The sequence below is a fragment of the Orbicella faveolata genome, unplaced genomic scaffold, assembly GCF_042242905.1.
Source record: "Orbicella faveolata isolate gen_17 unplaced genomic scaffold, um_ofav_v1 contig_24, whole genome shotgun sequence".
Taxonomy (NCBI): Eukaryota; Metazoa; Cnidaria; class Anthozoa; order Scleractinia; family Merulinidae; genus Orbicella; species Orbicella faveolata.
In genome coordinates, this window is record NW_028301552.1 from 8,842,571 (window position 1) to 8,855,155 (window position 12,585).

General features: G+C 37.6%; 1 pseudogene; it reads left to right on the plus strand.

Moving 5' to 3' along the window:
* The first annotated feature begins 9,505 nt into the window (after positions 1-9,505).
* LOC149110275 (small ribosomal subunit protein bS16m pseudogene) lies at positions 9,506-10,180 on the plus strand (annotated as a pseudogene).
* Positions 10,181-12,585: the final 2,405 nt, after the last annotated feature.

A 12,585-nucleotide genomic window follows, 5' to 3' on the forward strand; every position in this document is an offset into this window, starting at 1 on the left:
CATTACATATTTAGTTTGAGCAAGTTTTAAGTACTGATTGGGGTACGGAGCAGATATCCAGATTGTTACGAGATTAGAAATATCATTTTTCTTTCTAGGAGTCGTCCCTGGCGTAGGTATCGTCGTTGCTTAAGCTAACTATTTCATTTCTTATCCACAACTCAAAATTTATTCTTTCATGTATAAAAAACAGAGGTTTTCGCATGCAGTTTCCAATGAAATTGAAAACAAAGTAGTGAGTTTAAAACCAGTCAAGAAGTAGAATCTTTTAAGTCGATTTAAATAAGCGACAGAAATTCCATTTATTAATTATATCATCCGCGTTTTTTTCAAGGACTTCCAGTTCGACGTCTAGCTGACCTTGTATCATGTCTTTAATATCGTTGTGTTGACACAGTTTCAATTTACGTTTTATGATCAGTTATAATAATTCATGAGTCTTCTTTAAAATTTGTATTTTCTGAATATTTTAGCACAAAGTTTCGTCCAATAGATAATACGGCCAGTCAACAATGCTCCTTTCCCCCATTGGCATGTCATTCAAAACGTTTTTTCACATGAAACACTCTAATAAGTACAATTTTGCTTTGTTAAATTTTTAAATGAACTTCAGTTTTCGGTTAACATTGTATCACGAACATTTGATGAGAGAAAATTTGATGAAAGAGAACTCATCACAAATTGCGAAAAAACGTTTTCTCCGCGAAATTTAACCCATAGACCTAAATTAAGTCATAGCAATTTTTTTTTAAACTTTCTCTCTTTCTGATCTATCTACGAGTCCGTGAAAGAATTAACCCCCCAAAGAAGACATTGCACAGATTTTGAATGGTCCATGTGCAAATATATTCTGAAATCATCTAAATATATTCTGAAAGTCCCTATATATTTTGGCCGTTTTTCATTCTTTTGGAGGGATGGGTCGGTTAAAATATTCAAAAAAGTATCCTTACGTGCTTTCATAAGCATGCCGTGATGAAAAAAGAAACTACTCAGGGCTCCATTAATGTAAACATTATGCAAGTAAAAAAACAAGTTGAGAATTAATTTCAAAGGCACTTCAATAAGCTTGTATACTCTGGTACTGGTAGAAGTCACATTGCCAAATCCTGTGTTAACAAATTCCAGTAACGGTATGAAAGTTGTTTCATGGTCTCCTTTTACAATTGCTCACCAAGTTCATTCAATAATCTTCCTCCGAGTAATTAAGAAGGAATCTACAAGACGTTTGAGTAACAAGTGGAAAAAAACTTTGTACCGAGATTATTCACATCGTATTGCAAACGGCTGTGCGACTGTTTTAAACATCTTCTCAAAGGAAATTATTTCTAACGACACCAAATGTCGACTGAAACAGATTTTGAAGTTCATATGAAATACTTGAAATTACTGGTGAAATGAAACTGATGATGAAGGTTTACCTTTGCTTGCACAATTTCTCTAAACTTTGAAACTTATTTTCCCACATTTCCATGGGAAATGGTTTTCGGTGTTCTTTCAAGCAACTATTTATATCGTAACCTTTTAGAAAATGCAGAAAGGACTGCAAGATACTTAGAATTACTCTGGATGGAGCTTTTTGTCCAATAAAAACTGAAATTGCTCGATTTCCTCTCGGATTTTGTCTTAATTATTATTGTAGAACTAATTAATGATTAGATCTGAATAAGGCAACTTTAATTATTTTATGCTCAATTCAGTGGAACGTTTTCATGTGACGTCATCAAGCGTTTAAATCCAAACGTAAAGAACCACCAGAGTTTCTATCCTCATCAGGCATAAGAGGTGCGAAAATTATACACCTTGACAGCATTTCAGCGCAATGGTGTCCTTCGTTTGGTAACAAGTGCATTTTGAATTTTAGAGTTATGGCAGTGCGGAACATCGCGTTTGTCGAAAAATATATACTTATCTCATGATTTTTAGCCCTTCGTGAAATAAAAGTAGCAGTTAAGTGTTCATATGTTGGTTTGTGCAGAATAGGCAATCAATGGCCTAGATAACCAAGAAGATCCAGATTGTCGCACTATTTTCCGGCTGCCATATTGGCGAATCTTTGCTGAGGTCATTTTTTTACATTTTTCCTCATTGACATACTACTATGCACGGAGAAGGTATCACGCTAGACACGAATTGACTACAACAATTTAAAGAGCTTGTGAAATTTAGTAATTGGTGAAATTTTTGGCTCTTTGGCTGAAATATTCGAGGAGAAATTGGCCTTCAAAAACCGCCAAATTTCTGGGTGGCAAACGCCCTAATGAGCATTTACATTCTTTGTTAAATTTTGAGTTTTTAAACCCGCATCGCTCAAACATTATTCAATACATCGAGCTCAAATTCCTTGACACAGTTGATCGTGCTATGCCCTTTCAATATTCAGAATTTCCATCAGAAACTGTATCACTTATGGGGCAAATATTGTAAACAAAGATTCGCCAATTGGTGTACCACGGAGGTACACCAATACGGCGGCACCATACTGAGCTCTTTAAATTTGTGCAAAACATTTAGGCAAATAACTGAAGTTTGGGACGGCGCATAGACCTAAAACCTGGAGAGGAGTCTCCTTTATTTATCTTCAATAAGATCAAATTTCCTTGTTTTTTTCCTATTGCACGACAGTGAAAACGATCTATTGTAGTCCGGCTCTCTGACTAGCTGTGCGTTTCCAAGATTTTTTTCAAGATTTAAAATCCTTCTTTACTCGACAAAAACAAACAAACAAACAAAAAACAGAAGAAGTCCTTTTTAGAGCAATCTTACTTTTAATTTGGCTCATTGTGATACCGTCAAGAGTTATACGGCTGTACAAACAGTACTCTTACATGAAGTTTGTAATGTATGAGAAGTGACGAACTGGAAGATTAAAATCTTTCAATTGAGATACTTCACTTTTTATTCTCGAGAATACTACTCAAATGCAAAGGATATATACATGCAAAACGACAGTTCGATGTATCATTTATCTCGGCTTAATGGGAAAACTAGTGAGCATTCACGAGATGATTTTATTGATAAGCTGCGGCCATGTATTAATTACTTACTACCCCTTCCTCTTCATTTAAATTTTTCTCAAAAAGAAACCACCATTGTTCTCAATTTAGCAAAATACTTTTTTTCCCTTATCTCAATTTCCACAACTTTTGGTTATGGTCTTCATCAATGCCTTGAAAAAAACAAGAATTACGAGAAATAATATTCGATGGTTTCAGGTTGACCTTCAGCATAACGAACTGAGTGGTAACTTTTAACACATCCCATGCTCAAAATGTATATTCTCATTACTGGTTTTCTCATATTGTTTTAAATGTTAACTCTGAGAATTAAGTTTTTCAAAGTGGTAACTCTTAAGTACATCCCATGCTCAAAATGTGTATTCTCGTTACTGATTTTCTCATATTGTTGTTAATATTAGTTCTAAGAATTTGGTTCTTCATCAAGACAATATTTTCTAGTTTATCAGTTTCTGAGATTTTCATAATTCTTTCGCTGCAACTGTCAAAAGTTAACGAGAGTAGAAATAATGTACTTATCTGAGATTTGATGTTTCCAATAGTCAACTTGTGCCAGAGTCCAACGGTACATTGCGATCCAAGATGGCCACCCTTTCTGTCAACAGTGATATATCAGCCGCCTGGAGCGAGAGAGACAGAAAAAAGAATATTTAATCAACACTACCTTGTCAACTAATACATTTACAGCAGTGTTAGATACAGTTGATAACTATGTAAATTTTCAGAAAACAGTAGTGCTTTGATATGTTTTCGAATTTTAGCATTTTCTTCAAAAATGAAATAGAATTCCCATGGAATCCACGATGGGTTGTAGTGTTCGCGCTTCTAAGAATCAAGGACAATGCTTTCTAACTTGGTTATAATATAAGCTTGCTATTAAAATTGGATTTAATGATTATTAAAGAATCTTTTTTATGAATATTTACGTCGTGGTATTCTCCTCTTCACCTAAACGTTTTCAGACGCTTAAAATCCCAAGAACGTAAAATGAAAAGTGCAAGATTTTCCTTCACATAATAACTCCACCCTCCACGCTTTTGTCCTCCACGCGTTTGTCCTCCCAAACAAACGGTAGTCTCATTGTAATAATTATTATCGAACATAATACAGTGCACGTGTATTGTACTGATATAAATATGGCATTTTCTGGACAACAAGACAACCGTAGGCTTATATGCAGCAATGGTACAAAACTTGAAAATCTATCAATTTTACAATCAGAATCAAGATTTTTAACACTCTTGGAGTGTAAAGATAGGAAAACCATTTTCTACTTATCTGAGCCGAGATGTTTTTCCAATAGTCATCGATCGTACGCCAGAAGTGAAGCTCTGCACACTGCCATCCAAAATTCAGTCAACGTTGCTGAAATTCAATTAATTAAGGTTGATGAATAAATCCAGAAACTCGTGAACTGTCCTTCAACACATCTTTGGTCATCCTGGAGATAGCAGAGCAAACGGCAGCAACTTTAGTTATTTAAACACCTAGGTTTACTTATGATTATTTCATGGACAGATAACTTGCTCACCCAAAAACTTGTTCGCATGTTGTGGTCAGAAAGTTGAACTATAATAAATGGCCGTCACAAATTAAAACAATCGATTTGGAACAACGCTTCATCTTTCATGTATTTCTATTCAACTTGGTAGCGTAAGAATGAGTTGATAATGAAGGACAGCGGCCATTTACGATAAAACATATGCTGTAAGGTTGATTTACTTACTTTTTAAATTAATCCTCTTCGTTCTCTGTGGGACACAAGGCAGCCAGAATCCATCTACATCTCTATTTTGTACGGTATGTTGTTCCTCATTGAGCTCATGGCAGGCGCCAGGTGGTTTTTGGCCGACCAGGTTTGCTGTTGCCAGTTGGTGTCCATCTGTAGGCAACCATGGGAAGTGTGTGGTCAATCCATCGGATTCATCTGCGTTTGATTTCCATGACAACATTCTGGCAATAAGTTTTTCTGTCAACGGATCAGAGATAAAGAGCAATATTCACTGCTTGCAGACATTGACGTCAATTGTTTTGAATTCAATTTTTGTACAACCAAACAGCTCTTTGTTTCAAAAGCCAATTGCTCTCGTGTTGGCGAACAAATAACAATATAGCTAGCCTAACGAGCTTGCAAATCTTTTCCTGCGCTGAGAATTTTGCTATTTTTTGCTCATTTTCCTCATTGAACTACGCCTATAGGCTCGTCAGTTAGCCTCAGCTCAGATAAATTTTTTTTAGAATTAATAAACGAATTTGCCAGTGTAGTCAATAAGTTAGAAGTTCTTAGATTCTTGCTATGGATTTCAAAAAATTCTTTTTTTAAACAGAAAAACATGATCGCAGGACGATAAACTGAAGCATTCTACGAATGGATTATGTCTAAAAAACAACAACAAAAAAACAGTAAAGCTTTAGTGCCACCAAATCGTAAGATCTTAGACTCGGTACACGATTTCCTGTATTTGTAAGATAAATGAAAAATGTTTTAACTTTATGGTACGAAATAAATAAATACGTGTCACTTTTGTCTGTGGGTTAATTTTAAGCAAAAATACGTCCAAACACGAGACTCGTCCATTAAAATTACGAAACATTCAGCACCAAGGCATACAAAATTACCAGCGACATGCACTCATTTTGAAATCGGTCACATTCTTTATTAAATTGCAAACCGGTTCTAATGTCACGTCTGAATGCCCCTAAACTGGACTTAGCTGCAAAACTTCAAAGGATTATATTAAATGAAATCTAGCGACAACTGTGATTCACTTATCTGAACTTCAACGGAGTTGTCGTCAACATGAAACTTGCCAGGAGTCCATAGCTGGTCGTGCTACACTTCATTTGAATTGGTGAATGACGCCTGTCACTCCAATTCAATTCCTTTGGATACAACATTACTGCCTCTGGTCAATCCTTGTGGAAAAACAGGAAAGTCATGGTTAAGTTTTTCGCGTGTTGACTCTAGCAAAACTGACTTGAATGAGTATCAGTATCAGTTAACGGACGTCTATCGGCCTTGCACTTAACAAAACTCCCTCAAAATGTGGAATAACACTTTTAAACGACTACCAACAAAGTGGTGCACTGCAGTGGGAACGAACTGAAGATTAGTTATAGGTTTTGATATAACTACATAACTGTTCTCTTCGTATCAGAGCAAAGGCAAAGGCGGTTGGAATTTTCTCTTTTTATAACAGTTAAAAAGAGTGTACATGGTAGCGCTCCGAGGTGACGAAACAAATTGCGAATGACAAAGTCAAACGGCAAACCAAGTAGATTATCAAGCTGTAAACAAACATTTTATTAAAAATAATCATTCAGTTACCCACAAGAGAAATGTTTGGTATTCGGTTTTTCAACTTCGCCTAAATGCAATCTTCGGTGTCAAGGAAAAACACATGCCCCTCGAAGCTTTCACAGCACTGAGGAAAGTTTTATTATACCATTAAATGATCAAATTGAAAGACGGGGGAAACAGCTAGGACACGTAACTAGCTATAGAAAATGTAGACGTAGAAAATGAAGATGTAGAAAATGAAGGAAGCACATCGACTAAGATGTCTTCGCCCTTGCCTTCAATTCAACGGCGATAAATAAAGAAAATATGGACTTGCCTGAAGGGAGCACAGCGACTAAGATGCCTTCGCCCTTGCCTTCAATGCAACGGCGACCGACGCTAAAATGGGTGTGTCATTCTACACTTCTTTATATATACCCACATTAAAATTCATTACAGCCGCGAGAAATATGCTTTGAACAAAAGAAATGCATCCCACGTTAAGATTGTGTGCTTTGAATTGTGAAAAATGAGCAACTTGGGAGAAAAACACGCACGTGAAAGGAATTTTGATCCGAATATGCTATGTTTGTAGTTAATAGGCCAATTTTGATATATTAAAATTGTAACTTGGCTCCGCGAGGCTTAACGGAAAATTAAAAAAAGAAGTTAATTATTCATCAATTAGACCCGAGGCGGTCTCTTTTGTTTTATTCTCCTAAGCCTCGGAGCTAAGTAAGACATTTAATAAATCGAAATTGGCCTCTAACTGTCGAAAATCCCATAGACAAGAACACCGCGGTGAAGCGTCGTAAAACGTACTTTTGGTCCAGCTAAATAATTACAGTTGCGTCATAATTCAACTTTAATAATGACGAAATTTATGCGCGCGCAAAATTATGACGCATACTCAATTTTCTTACCTCTTTTTCACGTCTTTGGAAATTATCTTTGGAAGAAAAACTTTACTCTGACAATGAATAAGCTTACGCAATCGCATGAAGATCTAACCGTCGATACAACCAACATTTTTAATTTTGAGCGTAAAAATTCCTGCGGACGAAGTTCGCTGGAAAGAACGTGCTGCACTACGGTATTTTAATTTAGCGCTTCTATATCTAGAATTTAGTTTCTTTGTAGAATTTAAATCTTGCCATTTGTTCGGTTTCTTTTTAACATTTTCTTTAGTTCTCATAATTTCTCGTGATTTTTTTTTACGGAAATAGCCAAATTTAAGCTTATTTAAAGGAGCTCAGTCACGGTTTGCGCAAATTGAAGAGTTTAGCCTCAATTTTTCAAATTCGTCGTTTGCAATCCGTGTTAATCTTCTCCATCCTTAGCCATCTTTGTTCCTTTATTGTTTATCATTATGTCTTTGGTGTTTTTCTATCTTATTAAACTGTTATTTTTCAGGTTTCCTGTACCTTCCGTATCTGAAGGTTTATCCTGTCCATTTGACGCGGTGAACCAGCTTTTTGACTGCAAAAGTACACAAAGGAAAGGTTAACAAAGATTGCCAGAGATAAAGTTCGATAGACTGTAAACAACAATTCTATTGTCGTTCAGTCAAGCATAATCCAAAATCACGATGCGTAATTTGCACTGGTGTTACACTTTTTGCACTGATGTTACACTTTTTGCACTCGTGTTACACTTGAACGGCACTGCTCTCAGCCAATCAGAATCGTTTAATTTTTTTATGTATATTATTAATTTTGTAAGTACACTCAATCCTGGACATAAGTGCATTTGTTCGCGGTACAGCTGGCCTTCTAACAGGGCTGGGTGACTTAGCTCAATATGTAGTTCTCATAAAACATTCCCACTGCATGTAATTCTCTTGGGCTACAGTGTAAACGTTACAGAAGTTTGCAAATGTATTACAACATTCTTTGCATTAATGTACTTGAGAGTGAATGAGGGTGAACGATGGTGAATGAGGGTGAATGAAGGTGAATGAGGGTGAATGATGGTGTATGAAGGTGAATGACGGTGAATGAGAGTGAATGATGGTGCATGAGGGTGTATGAAGGCGAATGGGGGTGAATTAAGATGAATGAGGGTGTATGGAAGTGCATGAGGGTGAATGATGGTGAATGAAGGTGTATGAGGGTGAATGATGGTAAATGAAAGTGAATGAGGGGGAATAATGGGGTATGAAGGTGCATGAGGGTGAATAAGGTTGAATGATGGTGAATGAAGGTGTACGAAGGTGAACGAGGGTGAATAGTGGTGTAGGAAGGTGCAAGAGGGTGAATAATTGTGAATGATGGTAAATAAAGGTGAATGAGGGTGAATGATGGTGAATGAGGGTAAATGAAGGTGAATGAGGGTGATGGAGTATGAAGGTGAATGATGGTGAATTAAGGTGATTGAGGATGAATGAGGGTGAATGATGGTGTATGAAGGTAAATGAAGGTGAATGATGGTGTATAAAGGTGTATAAAGGTGGATGAGGGTGAGTGGAGGTGAATGAAGGTGTATGAAGGTGAATGAACGTAAATGTTGGTGTATGAAGGTGAATGAGGGTGAATAAAGGTGAATGAGGATGAATGATGGTGAATGAAGGTGAATGAGAGTGAATGAGGGTGAATGAGGGTGAATGAGGGTGAATGAAGGTGAATGAGGGTGAATGATGGTGTATGAAGGTGAATAATGGTGTATGAAAGTGTATGAAGATGAATAGAGGTGTAGATAGGTGAATGGAGGTGTATGAAGGTGAATGGAGGTGTATGAAGGTAAATGAAGGTGTATGAAGGTGAATGAGGGTGAATGAGGGTGAATGAGGGTGAATGATATTGTATGAAGATGAATGAGGATGAATGATGGTGTATGAACTGAAGGTGAATGAAGGTTAATGCGGGTGTATGATGGTGAATGAAGGTGAATTAGGGTGAATGAGGGTGAATGATGGTGAACGAGGGTGAATGAAGGTGAATGAGGGTGAATGAATGTGAATAAGGGTGAATGCAAGTGACTGAACGTGAATGAGGGTGTATGAAGGTACATGAGGGTGAATGAACGTGAATAAGGGTGAATGCAAGTGACGGAACGTGAATGAGGGTGTATGAATGATCGTGGATGAGGCTAAATGAAGGTAAATAAGGGGAATGAACGGAAACAATGGGTGAACTAGGTATTATCAGCAGTGTTGGGTGTGGTCAGCGGTTTATTATCAAAAGGCTCGCAGCCATTCTTACAATTAATGGCTACTCTGTCTGCATTCTGCCGCCATATTGTTCGTTGGCCATTAGAAGTCTGGGTTCTAGTCACCAGCTCCTGAGCGATTTTTCGCTTGAAACGCCTGACTGTTTTAGCTGAAAGGCTATTTCGACCATGAAGCCTCCAATAGTTACTTTACGTTTTGCCCTCTATGGCTGCAAGAATAGGCCTTTCTTTTTCATCGTGGCAACCAACAGAAAAAGGCCTCGAAACTATGGATATCTGGAGCAGGTGAGGAATACTTATAGCCACGGTTATAACTTATTAGCTTTGTTTTGGGATGCGGTGTAAACAGTCACATGTGCATGACCTGTACATGTTACTGTATGTAAAAGTTCAAGACGAGACTAGAGTATTAACGAAACAAAAATCTCTCTATCAATTCATCTAGGTGGGGACTTTCGATCCAATACCTAACACCAGAAATGAAAAGCTGGCAAACTTAAACATGGATAGAATAAAGTAAGTTGAGAAGTCACCTGAATTATGTTTCATAAGGCAGTTATAAGTTTGAGTTATAAGTTATAAGTTATAAGTTATGAACTGCGATATGTCGTGAGATTAGATATAAGAATTACTTGTGAATTGTTTCAGATATTGGTTATCGGTAGGAGCAAGACCTTCAAAACCGGTGGCTATTTTACTAGGAATGGTAAGTTGAGAGCAGCTTTAAGAGGCAGTGCCCGTAATTATGGACCAAACAACGGCACAAGTCGAAAAATCGATTTTGCTCATTTTTTGCCCATAGATTGGCCCTAGCTAGTAAACAAACGGACCATAGTTAGTTTCTGCTAATGCAGCTTTTTTGGGGAGAAATTTGCGAAAAACGATTTTTTTCCGATTAGGCTCAAAATCTACTTCCGGTTTTGCTGAATTTTCCGAATATTTGATTGCTTCGCGCTCCGCAGAACAGCTACTTGAGAATCTTTCAATGGTCTTTACATTCAGCTCAGGTCTTCATGGTATGACTGAGCGAAAAATAAAATAAATCGAGGCTTCGTTTCAGCCTGAAACGAGATCGAACACGAACGGAAAATATTACGATGTGTTTCAAACGAATTATAGCACTAAACTATCGCCATATTTTTCTATGGGCTATAACTTTAAATGCCATAAAAACACTTTATACGGGTTAACTGTACACCCACCTGTTTGAAAATCAAAAAATATCTCTGGGCAAATGGTTTTAAGTCGCCCGCCTTGGCCTGTGCTTCTCATGAATTTTTCCCTGAACCGCCGTGAGAATGTAAACAATTGCGTGACTCTGGCGGTCACCCTGAATACATAATTCGTTTCCAACAAACCGCAGATGGCTATCTTAGAACATTTGGGTGAAAAAAGAAAAACATAATGGACCACTTTTAACTTTTATATTTTGAAAGTCATCGCTTTGGAAATTTCGTTAATTAAAAACGCCAATTAAAAGCAATTTACTCGGAGTTCGGGTGTTACTGCTATGTCGTTTTAGGCTGTCGTTCTTTCTCTGATCATTTTAATTACAAGAACGAGTTCTAGAAAGAAAATCGTTCTAAGTTCATTTGTTAAGCGTAATGAAAAGTTGATATTGTTGGTTTGTAGCCTTATGTGATCTGAAGGAACGCTACAGTGATTAAATTTGCATTTCTTGATTTCGACGGATCGATTTTCGGTTAAACCTTTTTATTTGTGCCAGCACATTTAGTGCTTTTTCTCCTGCTAAAAAGTCGGAAAAAGTAAAGTAAACAAATCCTAAAAGTCATAAATAAGAGGCATCGACAGTGCGAGTGTCTCGGTAAGCTGTTAATTTGAACAATTACTGTGCTGGACGGATTGCTTTCCTGGTTACCCACGTACTATACATAGTTCATTGTGCGCGAATGTTTCTGTTTCAAACAACTGAAATGCTCAGTGCTTTTTCCTTTTTTTCTTCAGTCTTAAAACTTAAGGTTAAAGTTAGGCTAAACCCTAAACTGTTTTGGCGGCCAACCTATTTTTGGCTAATTGCTTAATCAAATTATATATATATTTCATTGAAATTCGCTCCTCTGTGACCGACTTCCGCGAACAAAACAAGATGGATGTTCGCTGTTCATTTAAGACTACAATCCTGGTCAAAAGTGTTGGGACAGTTACGGCAGATGACTTCACAGGCAGCCTCTCTTAAGACCACAACCGCGCAAGCCCGCCTACCCCCTCCCCCTGTCAATGTTGATAAAAATCTTGAAGAAAAAAAATCCTTGACAATAGCCTCAGAATAGCCTCGTTTCAAGAGTTGTTCGCCTCCTAGAACAGTATTCTCGAACTAAAGAGACGATAAGATAGATATTCACGTCTTATTCCAATAATAGCGATTTTTCAGCAATCGCGTTTGGTTCCAACACAACTGTCTAACCACTTTCTATTGTCCCTTTTTCCTTTTTTCCCACATCCAATCTAGTCTTCAGAATAGCTTCATTTTCATCCAACATTGCTAGGGGAGAGGGGGGGTCAATTGTACTTGCTTCCATTCATCTTTTGTTCTAAAACGTTAAGGACGTAGTTGAAATCGTGGGTTTCAGCGCGCAAAAATAGGAGGTGTCCCAACAACTTATGGCCAGGATTGCAGGTTTACACTAGAGGAATTGTTCCGGATTCGTGATGAATCCAGAATGTTTTAGTGCCGGATTGATTTTGCCATTTACACAAAAGTGGACGAAACCGAAATAAAAACCCCCCGGTTTGGTCGTGTCTCCGGAGATTTTGAATCCGAAATTTAAAGTGGGAACTTTGAATCCGAAAACTTTTGAATCCGGAGAGTTTTGTCGTGTGAACGATTTTCTCTCGAATCCAGATATTTTTCCGCCTGTGATCTTTTGATTTTGCGGTGGAACGAAAATGGCGGATTACATGATCCAGTCGTAGTCGAGTCGTAGGCGCATTGATGGCCATTTGATGGTGGTCGCTGGGTGATTACCTCGTGCTGTTTCAGGTGTAGGTAATCACTTTTATAATGGGTAATGCCATACTCCTCAGAAACCGTGCCCAATTTACACTTTACTGCGCAGATGACGACGATGGCACGATCGAAAACCTCGACGGTTTTCGACC